Below are 11,229 nucleotides of genomic sequence, written 5' to 3'. Positions count from 1 at the left end.
TGAACAGAGGCTCTTTCTCAGAGGTTGCGAGCCTCTTTCTCACTATATTGGTTTTCTTAGGAGGATTAGTTGAATATGCTGGCTGGGGATGAACGAATGTCCCGTGAAATTTTCTTGTGAAGTGAGAACGCGCGATATGTAAGTGCTCTCTTGAATGATAGTGGGCAACCTCCTCATGCACGAGCGTTGATGTTACAATCCACCTTTATACATAAGATAATAACAGCAAAGGTGAAATGAAGTAGAGAGAGAGTCTCACAACGACATAGTTCAGACGTTCCTCGGGATAGTGAAACATAAGTTTCACTAATGTTGTCCCTTTTTGTTCCTTAGTATGGAATTTAATCTTTTATTTCAGTGAATTTTTAAACATGCTCATCCATTTTCACTTAGAATTCATGTAATTCATGTAGAAAAATGATCTACCTCTTCCTCTACCAACGTTTTTTCCTATATGAGGAGGTGGGTAATCTTGTGTTTTGATTTTGTCAATTCAACTTCATATCTTATCACTTGATATATATGACATATTCTTAAGATTTGTTTATATTCAATTATATAATATGTTTTTAAAATAACTTACTTTGTTTATATTGAGTTATATATTGTTCTTTTAATTTGGAAATGATGAATATATTTCAGACTGTTGGGTCCATTTGGGATTGCTCCAATGGAAATTATTGTTCATGTGATGACACCATAAAATCTAAACGATCCAACAATCAATCTTGATACTCAACCTTGGCTAGGATATTTTTTTGATAGATCGTAAATAGATTGGATTTTTTCTTCACATTTACATTTGATTGGTTGGGGTAACATTTTAACTGAAAATGGATGGGAGGAATTGGGAAAGTAGAAAACATAAGGCATTTTTCTGCTAAGAGAATAGTTTTGTATGTAAAAACATCATGATAACTAATTCTTTTTATGCATACAACTATCCTCCCCCATGACGATCACACCAAAGAGGTAATCATTTGGTCAAGCCTTTGATACTCTAAAATTGATCATTTCCTAATAAAAGAGGATTTTGCAGAAACTATACCCTAGTTATAAAATGTAATGTACTAATATGCTAAAATGGAGTATAGAAGAAGTCCTAGAAAAGAGGATCTTGCTCAGAGGTTGTGAGCCTCTTTCTCTCCAAATTGGTTTTCTCTAGAGGATTAGTTGAATATGCTACCTAGGGATGAACGAATGCCCCTCGAAATCATCTGGTGAAGTGATTACACATTATATGTAAGTGCTCTCCTCAATGATAGCGGACACCCTCCTCATGCATAAGCGTTGATGTTACAAGACACCTTTAGAGAGAAGACAATATTAGCAAAGGTAAAAAGAAGCAGAAAGAGAGTGTCACAATGGTGTAGTTCTGAGGTTCCTCGGGATAGTGAAACAAAAGTTTCACTAGTGTTGTCTCTTTTTTTTTGTTTTTGTTCCTTAGTATGGAATGTAATTTGTGCTTTTAGTGAATTTTTAAACATCCTCATCCATTTATCACTTAGAATTCATGTAATTCATGTAGAAAAGTGACCTACTTCTTCCTCCACCAATGTTTTTTCCTATACGAGAAGGTGGGTAACCCTGTGTTTTGATTTTGTCAATTCAACTTCGTATCTTATCACTTGATATGTACTAACATATTCTTAAGGTTAGTTTATATTCAACTGTATAATATGTAGTAATATGTTTTTAAAATAATTTATTTTGTTTATATTGACTTATATGTTGTTCTTTTAATTTCGAAATGGTGAATATATTTCAGGCCATTGGGTCCATTTGTGACTGCTCTAATGGAAATTATGGTTCAAGTGATGACACCATCAAATTTAAACGATCCAACAATCAATATTGATACTCAACCTTGACTAGGGTATTTTTTTTTATAGATTGTAAATAGATTGGAGTTTTTGCTTCACGTTTACATTTGATTGGTTGGGGTAACATTTTAACTGAAAATGGATGGGAGGAACTGGGAATGTAGAAAACATAAGGCCTTTTTCTGGTGAGAGAATAATTGTGTATGTAAAACCTTATTGATAACTTAATTTATTTTGTGCATACAACTATCCTCCTCCATGATGATCACACCAAAGATATAATCATCTGGTCAAGACTTTGATATGTTGAAATTAATCATTTCCTAATAAAATGGGGTTTTGCAGAAAGTAAACCCTAGCTATAAGATGTATTGTACTGAAATGGATTATACCTCTGTCTAAATTTAACATAGTGGTAATGTATTGTACTAAAATGGATTGTGCGATTCTCAAGGTTAATTAGTGGTATATTATGAAAACTGATTTGTAGGAGTTCTATGATAATTACCCAAAACTATTATTTTAGTAAAATTTCAAACAACCTCAAGGATTTAAAACATATAATTCATGTAGAAAAGAAACCTACCACTTCCTCCTTTGGTGTTTGTGCCTGTAAAAGGATTTGGGTAAGCCTGCATTTAGGTTTTTTCCATTCAACTTCTTACCTTAGGATTTGATACATGCTAACATGTTCTTAAAATTACTTATGTATATTCACCTGTTTGATATGTGGCACTATGTTTTTAAAGTAACTTCAAAAGTTAATCATCATAAAAAATAATCATGTGCATTTTATTGTAGAAAATTCAATTTACATACCATCTACAATGAAAATTCTTCAACAAACAAATGAACATACACATATTTCCTCAACAAAAAAATAAACATTTTCTACAGTACACAACTCAATTTACAATATTCACATAGGAATGAACCACCAAGTTCTTCAATTTAAAGTATGCACATGGTAATGAGAATGTTAAGAATGCCTTTTATATGTTCACCTTCTGAATTTTTCTATGTAGACTACCTTTCATATGTTATTTGTTACACTTTGCACTACACATCCTTTATGGGTACAATATTGGTCAATCATTCTTTTTGGAATAATAATCAAAAACTTCAAATGATGAAATGGATTATTTTATCATGCTTTCAAAGAGCATATGCTAAGATGTAGTTTCACCAAAATAGCCTTCTCCAAAAGATAGTAGGGTAAGTATAGGAGATTTGGAGCTTACTTTTAAATTTTGGTAATATTTTCTTAGTGTAATTAGATGAGAAGAACATTTAATGATTAGCATCCAAAATTTGTTGTTTTATTTACCCTTTCTTTGGGTCAGAGATATGTTTGTGAAATGGGACTAGAAAAAAGAAAATGCACTTCAATTGTTGTAGCATTTCTTGATATATGCTCCTCAAAATAGAGGATGACCATAATTATTTGTCACCTAAGAAAATATGGCATTTCAGAATGTGGTAGATGACCATTTTTTCTCAAATTAGAGAAACATAACAAAAAAAGTGCTTATTGCATTGGGAAGCTTCTTAATGATTTTTTTAGAAAAGTTGTACAAGCTAATCATTTATCTCTATAATTCCTTTTTTTAATGTGTTTGTACTTATGGAAATTTGGTTCCTCTAATAAAATTTGATCTAGTTCAGTGATAGAGAATAGAGTTCCTTGACTATTTCATCTACTTACAATTGTGGCAAGGTATTTTGCAAACAATACAATGCAAATAGATAATGTGACCTAAGAGACAATTCTATTTTGACATAACTTTCTATATAATTTTATATCTTATTATTAAGAGGCTTTGAAATCTATGTTTAAAGGGTGATGAGTTGCTTTGATTTTTTTATTTGAAATAGTTGGTTTGCACATGAAGAATACCATAGTTAGGATAAAATGATGAGAAGCTACTATCAATTGTAACATGCAACTTTAAGATGCAATGAGGAAAGTTGCTTGAAATGAAAGAAACAGGGTTATGAGGCATACATTGCTAAACAATTATCTAAGCCATTGTCAGTGACAAGCAATGAGGGGATTTTCATGGAAGAAAGGGAAATGGAATATGAAGTACTAAAATAAAGATTAAAATAGATACGATTACAAATTCTCTTACACATGGATCCTTGCTAATATAAAATGTCATATTTGGAGTACATGAAGCTCTAGAATTAAGTTTATTATATAGGGCTTGTGTTTTATACATGAAGAATACATTTTTAGTGTGTTAAATATAGTATGACCATAATTATTTTCCACCCAAGAAAATATGGCATTTCAAATTATATAATTCATTTGTTGTAGCTTGCAAATTGCTTATGGCATTTATTATTGAAGCTTTGTATGTGGTAGTATTTTTTCTGCAACATATTTCTATTTATGGTTGTCCATAATGTCTTTTGTTGCTCTCTTTAAGCTTCTAATTGTCTGCTTTAAGATTTCTTCAAAGGATTCCTCGCTTAGATTATAAAAGGATCTTTTCAGCTTATCTTTAAAGCTTCTTCGATATGAAACTAGGAACTCCGAAGAAATGCTTGTCTTGTTAAATAATTTTTATTTCCCTTGAACTTATAACCAAAATAGTAAGTGTTGTCCTCAGTGGCACTAAGAAGCCTCACGAAGTTCATGCTCAAGTGAGACTAGTTTCCGAAGGACACATATGTTTGATAAACTCTCCCATCACACATATTTTCTCTGTTCAGAGCCATGGGATCCTTCGTTTTGAATTATTATTTCAGTGATCCTCCATAACCATAAGGTCATGATCAAATTGGAAAATATTTAATGATTCCAATGAGGAAAAATAAGTCATATTTATACATAGGTAACTAGCCAAAATCTGACTATGTAGCGACTAGAAATTTAAAACTACTAATATCTTCTACAAAAAGATACATTCAACTAAATTTTACTTGCGGGGGCCAACCACAAATTGACTATCAATCAAAATTGCAAAGAACTCGTCTAAACATAGATTATGAACATCTAAACTACTTTCCCTATAAAATTTAAATATTTTCTACTACATGTCATCTTTACATATAAAATACATTCTAGATCTTATTTTACTTGGCTTACAAAGACGAAACCACAAACTTTTAAGCATTTTCAAAGACAACCAAATATTCCAAATAATTTTCTTTCCATTTCATCTCTTTACTATTTTTCCATTTACAAGGCCCAAAACTGAAAGGAAAGTACAAAATTTGATTTCACCTTTTATCATCTTTCTAAGCGACCAAATATTGCCAAATGTTTGCTTTCTATTTATTTATTCTTTTTCCATTTACAAGCTTGAACACCAAAATACAACATACAATAGATACAATTACAAATTCTCTTACACATGGATCCTTTTCAATATAAAATGTCATATTTGGTGTACATGAAGCACTAGAATTAAGTTTATGATACAGGATTTGTGGTTTATACATGAAGATTGCATTTTTAATCCATTGAATAAAGTATGACCATAATTATTTGTCACCTAAGAAAAATTGGCATTTCAAATCACTTAATTCATTTGTTGTAGCTTGCAACTTTCTCATGGCATATCTTATTAGAGCTTTGTATGTTGGTAGTATTTTTCTTTTCTTGTTATGGTTGTCCATAATGTCCTTTGCTCCTCTCTTTAAGTTTCTAGATGCCTACTTTAGTATTTCTTCAAAGGATTCCTCGCTTAGACTATCAAAGGACCTTTTCAGCTTATCTTTAAAGTTTTCTTCAATACGAAAATAGTAACTCCAAAGAAATGCTTGTCTCGATAAATAATTATGATTTCCCCTAAACTTGTAACCGAAATAGTAAGCGTCATCTTCAATGGCATTAAGAAGCCTCACGAAGTCCATACTTGACTGAGACCAGTTTCCGGAGGACACATGTTTCATAAACTCTCCTGACACACATAGTTTCTTTGTTCAGAGCCATGGAATTCTTCGATCTAAATTACTATTTCAGCGATCCTCCAAAACCATAAGGTCGCAATCAAATTAGAGAATGTTTGACGACTCCAAGGAAAAATAAGTCATCTTTATATGTATCTAGCGGACCAAAATATGACTATATAGTGGCTGGAAATTTAAAACTACTAATATCATCTGCAAAAAGATACAGACAAACTCTATCCTATGTTATAAGTTGGGTTAGAAAGAATCAAATTTTCTAATGGTGTCTCTGCTTTCAAATGAGGATTGAAAATGAAATTCTATAAAACACTCAGATTCCGACTGTAGGGTGACATGGTCTGGACTGCAAAATTGTTTGCCATAAGCATTCCAGTTTCAATTTACTCATTTTTTGTATTGCATCTTTTTGTTTTGTATTTGACTTATACAACAAAGAAAAAAGTTCTTAATCTTTTCCATGCTAATTGCTGAATTTGTTTTGATTATCAACCACATGATATTTTGCTCCAATGTTGCAGGTGACACTTTCACTGTTATCATAGAAGAGTAACAGTTTAATACTACTCTTTCCTATGCTATTGCCTTAGTGCGTTTCTTTTGCAACATGTAGTGCAATTACTAGTTATTATTATGATTAGGTAAGATTAGATTCTTTAGTGTCACAATGCAAAATTAAAATTAACAAAATATCTCAATTTACAAATCAATAAAACTTAAATTAACTTTATTCTAAATCTTAATATTAACTTAAATTCAATACTTATACTTTATTTATCTATATTTAAATTATACTTTATTTATCTATATTTAAATTAAGCTGCATAAACTAACTACTCGTTACATATTTATCTTGTCCTTTTATTTTGAAGTTTTTTCTCGTTGCGACTTAAATGGAAATTTTCAAAGAATGAATTTGTGTTGCAACAAGTATTCTTGGTTTGGCGACGTCCTTGTATCAAAGGGAATTTGTGTATCAAATATTAACCTAAATAAATTTGTTGTGAAATATTAACATAAATGGGCATTTGTGTGTCTCAAGAGATATCTTAATATAAAGTTATTATTTTATTGGATAAGTTATGGGTTGTTTGAGGTGATTATCATTTTATATGTATCTTTAATGATCTTTTACTTAATTATTATTGATACACTTTGATAAATTTATATGAAAGTTTCGATACAGTTTGATCATTTGCTAATCACGATGTCTTGAATCAAATACTTTCACAATCATAAATGCCCAGACAATATGAAGAAACTATTTTCATTTTCAAAAGAATTAGCATTTTAATATTATCGTCCTTCATATATTTATTTATTGTCCTGAACAAATCAAAATTCTTTAGTCGGGTTCAAATTTACTAAAGAACAAATGGGTTGACAAAACTAATTCGGTGTAGTCAGATTTATGCACTTCAAAAAATAAATTAGGAGTAGACGATAGGTTCGTTATGGATTTTCATATTTTAGTTAATAATTAACCATATTTTTTTCTTAAATAAGTTTGTGTTTTATATTTGAGATGTGTCAAAATATTTGAGATCTAATGATTATTATTAAATTGGAAATTATTATTAAAGGAAATTATTTATATTTGGGAATTTTTTTCTTAAATAAGTTTGTGTTTTATATTTGAGATGTGTCAAAATATTTGAGATCTAATGATTATTATTAAATTGGAAATTATTATTAAAGGAAATTATTTATATTTAGGAATGGATGCAATCAAATATAATCATATGTATAATCATAATTAGATTATAATCATAATTATATATGTTGTAGATATTAATAAGAAATTGAGCTTATATTATTGGTTATAATTAATAATTGGAATTTTTTAATTTGATTTAATTAAAAAATTATTTGATAAAAATATGCATTTTTTACTTTTATATATATGAAATTTGTAAATTATACATATAATTATTAAAAAAATCCATATTAAAGTTTAAAATTGTGTAATTACTATGAGAAAGATGAAATTATTTAGGATTTTATTTTTATTGTTGGAAAGTATTCGGAGAAGAATTTAGGAGGATTATAGTTTTCTTGAGGTAAAGGTGAAGAAGGTTGATAATAGGGCAATATTATGAAATGTAGATCTAGTTAGAATATACAATGGACAATTTAATATAAAGTAATTTTCATATTCAACCTTCTCATATCACAAAGGTGATAAGACCCTTTCATTTAAATGGGTTTTGGTATTGACCAATGTCCCATTTCACCATAGAGATCTCTAGAATTTGTCCTTATTTTAGCAATGTTAATTTCCTTCTTTACACTAGTCAAGATAAAAAGATACTTTTGATTTTAGAGATTTGAGTTAATCACCTCCTTATAATATCTTAATATTAGTTTTCCCTCTATGTCCTTATTACCGTGTAATTTCTCCATAAGAATTCAGTTAATTATATTTTTAATATTATTCTCATTCTACAAAATATATCCATCTTTATCCCTAAATGGGTGAAAATAAACCATTCTTGTGCCACCATTGCTTGAGCCAAAAGTAGTTTTCACTAGAATTCGATGCAGTTTTAGAAAACCTCTTATCTTCCATGATGTTTAACCTCTTCTTATGCATTAAACACGTGGTCATATCCATGCTCTTAATGGTGGAAATAATTCCCCCGATGAGGAAAATATTATAGGATGTATCTTCCTTATTAAATTTCTTTTGGATCTATTCTATCTTTCATCTTGCCTCTCATAGTTTAGAAAGCTTCTTATTTTCCATAATGTTTAGCCTCTTCTTATACATTAAACACATGGTCATAGCCATGCTCTTAATGGGGGAAATCATTCCCTTGATGAGAAAGATGTTATAAGATGTATCTAACGCCCTTAGTAAGCTTTATATTTGTTTTGGATCTATTCTGTATTTCTCCATACCTCTTTTAATACATGACTTCTACGAACCTCATATTTATATAAAACAAAATGAGAGTAATTGAAGAGTCTCAAAGAATATTTTTTTCAATCCCATATCCAAAAATTTATTGGTTTACAATTGTTTTCATGTACATCATAATTTTCCACCATCCATCAATATTTTTCTCAATTATAGTAAATAAAATCCCATGGTTTAAAAGGGAAAAATATTATGTTGAGTTAGTTTTAAATTAATTATTAATTACTTTATCATTGCTAATTTATATATCCATATTATTGGGTAATTTATGGTAGGTTCAAATTCAAGTTACAATCAATATTTAAAACTTAGGATATATAAGATTATGAAATCATATTAGGTTGAAACATGGAAACAAGACTTCAACTTTTTAGCTAATACAGTTTGTTATAAAACTTATTTTAAATAATATTAAAAACAATATTTTTCATATATATATATATATATATATATATATATCACAAATATGGATAACTGGAAAATAATTGTAGTTAGATTTTAACTAATTCATAAGAAATTACGAATTAATTTCTATAATAGTAACCTTCATCATAATTACAAAGATTTAGTTAAGGGAAGGTAGCCCGGGAAAACAACCTTAAGCCTTATTAAACGGACAAGAAGAGAGGGTAGTTCTCAATTATTATAATTATAATTATATATATATATATATATATATATATATATATATATATATATATAATTAATTAATTAATTTATATTTTAGATGATATCTTATCAACAAATTAGTGAAGTTAAATTAAATATTCAAAGTTAAAATTACCATAAAAGATTTAACAAAATGAAAAAGAGAGTAGAAACTTGGAAACAACTCACATAGAATTGGTTGTTATAAATGTGAAACCTATTTAATTAGAAGAAGAGACATGTGACCTCTCTTCCAGAGTCCATGTCCAAGAAGACCATATACTCACTTGGAACATTCTTGCAAAAGAACATTCAGATATGTTTATATATGTGAACAAGTGTGGATCTATTATTAGATATATCAATAATGTAACTAATCAGAGAAACCTTAATGCTCCTAGGTGAGTTGAAGAGAAATATATTATTCAACTTTTCATCTCATCACTAAAGAGTATAAATAAGATAAATTTACTTAGCGAGAATTAGAGGATGGTTGGGATTACCAGTACATGAATATTTCTCACTTTCAATAAGATGAAGAGTTGAGCTTATAATTGATGATTCTATTTCACCTTATGTAAAGATTATCATTGAGGGAAATCAAGTACTTGTTATGATTACCAATGTTCAATTAGAACCATCCTTAATGAAATTTTCCCTTTAAGATAAACAAATGTCATGTTCCTTTAAAATCAACAAATGTCCTTTTACAACCATATGGATGATATTTTGGATATTGTGGATTGTATTTATTTGAATCCAAATAATTTTTGTGGGAATTTGGGTAAAGATACATGGACATTTGTTTAGATCATGAGTCATCGTTTATGAATCAACATGAGGACCTAGGAATGGGACCCTAGTATATGGATGAGTTCCTTGGATTCCTTCAGTATTACGATTAGTGCTTGCACATGGGACATTAGGTACTTTAGAATTATTGTCAAAACTCATCGATGAGTTGTAGGTATATCAATGAGATTCTAAAACTAGTTTTGGTGTTGTAACTAGTCATTATACATTCAATTCTAGTTGCTCAGACTGCTTTAGCATTGCAATTAGAAACTATAAATAGGACCCTAGTTTATGTTTGTACATTATTACTATAAGAATTGAGGTATAACCTTTTGAATGGGAGCAAGTTTTCATATTTTTTGTAAGGATATATTGGGGAGATGAATGTCATCCCACTAGAGTAATAATGGTGCAATTATGTGCACATTCAATGTAAAAGAAATGTTACCAACATAGAAAGAACAATAGCTCAGAACGAGAACTCAGCCCAAAATACCTTTATTTTTTAACACAAAACATGCAAAACCACCCTGAAATTAAGATGTGGTAATGTTGGTCACCCTATTTTTAAGGGTTAAAATTCCAACATTTTTCATCCATGACATTAAAATCCAAAAACATGATCATGGAAAACCTTAAAATTCCAACAATTCTCAACCATGGCATTAAATATCAAATATCATGACTCTGAGAACTTTAAAATTTTTACATTTTTCAGTTACCAAATTAAAACCAAATATGACGAAGATGAAAATCCTTATATTTTCAACATTTTTCAACTATGACATCATAAACCAGATATCATGACTAAAAAACACCTTAAAAATCAACACCTAAATCGAAGAGTACCCTATTAATAACAATATTATTATTTTTTCTAAGTTAAAAGTATAACTCTTTTGAAATATTAGCCTAAGAAAACTTGACCTATTTTTAATGGGACACTAAAATTGCAATTTTTTTTTAATTATGACTTATAAAAACCATCATTAGTGTACACAAAATAGTGAGAACGTCCCTTAAAGAAAAAAAAATGGTGTAGCAAAACCTTTTAAATATTTTTAATTAAAAAAATGAAAATATTAATTTAAAAAAATAATAAAAAAAAATTGAAACTCATATTTC

This window comes from Pinus tabuliformis, chromosome 8, assembly GCF_031772625.1.
Source record: "Pinus tabuliformis cultivar Carrire ecotype Pingquan chromosome 8, CPIR1, whole genome shotgun sequence".
NCBI classification, from domain to species: Eukaryota; Viridiplantae; Streptophyta; class Pinopsida; order Pinales; family Pinaceae; genus Pinus; species Pinus tabuliformis.
This window is presented reverse-complemented; position numbering follows the sequence as displayed.